This window comes from Lepisosteus oculatus, unplaced genomic scaffold, assembly GCF_040954835.1.
Source record: "Lepisosteus oculatus isolate fLepOcu1 unplaced genomic scaffold, fLepOcu1.hap2 HAP2_SCAFFOLD_477, whole genome shotgun sequence".
Taxonomy (NCBI): domain Eukaryota; kingdom Metazoa; phylum Chordata; class Actinopteri; order Semionotiformes; family Lepisosteidae; genus Lepisosteus; species Lepisosteus oculatus.
In genome coordinates, this window is record NW_027168017.1 from 10,001 (window position 1) to 12,500 (window position 2,500).

General features: G+C 57.8%; 1 non-coding gene across 1 annotated transcript; it reads right to left on the bottom strand.

The window, feature by feature from the left end:
* Positions 1–2,180: 2,180 nt before the first annotated feature.
* LOC138230021 (U2 spliceosomal RNA) lies at positions 2,181–2,371 on the bottom strand. Its single transcript, XR_011186069.1, has one exon. It is a non-coding gene; the product is annotated as a U2 spliceosomal RNA (small nuclear RNA).
* Between the last annotated feature and the right edge of the window lie 129 nt (positions 2,372–2,500).

Genomic DNA, 2,500 nt, shown 5'->3' on the forward strand with positions numbered 1-2,500 from the left:
CTATCATCACAAATGTCACCCCTCTTACGTTCCAACTCCTCTCTCTCATCCACCACCCCTTCCTTTTCGTTCCTCCCCATACTCCCCTCACATTCTCTTTCTCCTTCTTCTGCCTTCAAAGTCTCAACATCTTTCACCCTCTCCACCACCTCACAAATATCTCTATCCGCTCTCCCGTCCATACCCTCCCTATCTAATTCTTTAACAGCATACTCTGTTATATCAACTACACCTGACCCTGTCCCCTTCTGTTCCGTCACCACATCTACCTGCTCACACCCCACCTTCCTTTCAACCACTCTGCCCCTTTCGCACTCCCCGGCCCTCCCTGTCCCACCGTTCAAACACGCTCGAGACACATGCCCTAATCCTTTACATAAAAAACACCTCTTCCCCTGCATACATTCCTTTGCCCAGTGACCTGTTGTCCCACACCGCCTACACCGCACTGACATACACTGCCTAGCGAAATGTCCTCGTTCGCCACATTTCCAGCACTCCAGGGGCTGCCCCGAATACACTAGGTACCCCCTGTGTGTCCCAATCTCAAAAAAAGCAGGAGGGTGTATCACCCCCTCTGCTGCTGTCTTCCCCAGACGTAACCTCATCCGGTAAACTCTTTTCCCAGTCCATACTCCATCCTCTTCCAGATCTTTTCTCCCTGTTCCTTGTAGATCCACAAATTGCTGTAGGAAGGAGACTATATCCTCCTCCGGAACAAAGGGATCACCCATATGAACAGTCAAAGTCTTAAGCTCCCCAGCAAACATTGGCACAACTCGGAAAAAACAAATTGGCGCCTCATCCTTCCGCTCTTGTACCTTCCTCCATACGTCAAAACATAAGACATCCGACACTAAGGTCAACTCAAAAATTCCTTGAACACAAAAGTCCTGTAAACACAAAACATCCTCTAAACATATATCCAAGCAGTCAATCAAAACAAATTTCTTGAACTTAACTCTGTCCCAGGTCTCCAGTCCTTCGCGGCTCCTCAGTGAAAACCGGAGAGAGTCCTTCCTCCTCTCCTCCTTCAGCCAAGGAAACAGCGCCGACTTCCTTCCATTCTGCTCCATCTCACCCGTCGCTATCCTCGAAACCACAAAGCCGGACTCCCGTCAGCTCCGCTCCAACACCGCACAACGCCGTCCTTCACCGCCACTCTCCTTCATCCACCGCACCAGCAATCCTCCTTGTCGTCCTCGTCGCCACACACCGGTTCTCCAGATCCAACACTTCCGGACACCACTCCTTCCAGCTCTTCCAGTCCTCCCGCCGCCTTCCCGACCCTCTGACCAAGATCTCGGAATTGCGGGCTTGCCGGCTTAAACCTTGATCTTAGCCAAAAGGCCGAGAAGCGATGCCCGACGCCGGCCTTGGGCGGGCGCGCGGGCGTCCGGCTGGCGCGCAGCGGCGCAGGCCGACGCCTCGGGAGCCCGGTCCGCACGCGGCTGCCGGCCGCCCGGACTCCGCTCTCCCCCTCTCTTGCCTGCCTGCTTGCTCGCCTGCCTGCCCGCCAGTCCCGGGCGGGGGCCCTGCTCTTGGATCTCCTGTCAACGGCCCGACAACGACCGCAGCCGCAGGGGGGCGCCAGCCGGCCGGCCTCCTTAGCTTAGGCCCCTCCCACCAGCAGCAGCTGTGCCGAGCGAGCTGCAAGCGAAAGCGGACCGTCGGCACCTGCGGGCAGAGGCAAGGGGCAGCGCTCTCTCGGGAGGGACGGGGACACACACACACACAGACGCGCGCGCCTGCCCGCCTGCCGGAAAAAAAGGAAGAAAAGGTGTATATACTAAGTTTTTTGGAGGGAAACCGCCCGGCTGTCGAAAGGGGCCCGCCTGCGAGGACGGGGACACACACACACACACACACACACATACACACACACACACACACACACACAAAGCCACGCCTGCCTCCCTGGGAAAAGGCTGAAAAAACTAAGTTTTTTGGAGGGAAAACGCACGGGAGCCGAAAAGGGGGCCGGCCTGCTTGCCCAGAGAGTCGAGACGCGGGAAAGTGCACAGAGGGAGCACGGGAACGGAGACGGGGAGGGGGAGGGGGAGAGAGAGACACACAGATGGACGAGAGACGAGACCCGAGAAGAAGGAGCTCCAGTCCACCTCGCTTGCTTGCTTGCTTGCTTGCTTGCTAGCTACGTCTGTCTTTTCACCGCTGAGAGAAGGTGGTGCACCGCTCCCGGAGGCGCTGCAATACCGGGCCGATGCGTGGAGAGGACGGAGCAAGCTCCTGATCCAGCTCCCTGTTCCAAAAATCCGTTTAATATGTGGTCCCCCGATGGGGGACGTATCAGATATTAAACTGATAAGAACAGATACTACACTTGATCTTAGCCAAAAGGCCGAGAAGCGATGCCCGACGCCGGCCTTGGGCGGGCGCGCGGGCGTCCGGCTGGCGCGCAGCGGCGCAGGCCGACGCCTCGGGAGCCCGGTCCGCACGCGGCTGCCGGCCGCCCGGACTCCGCTCTCCCCCTCTCTTGCCT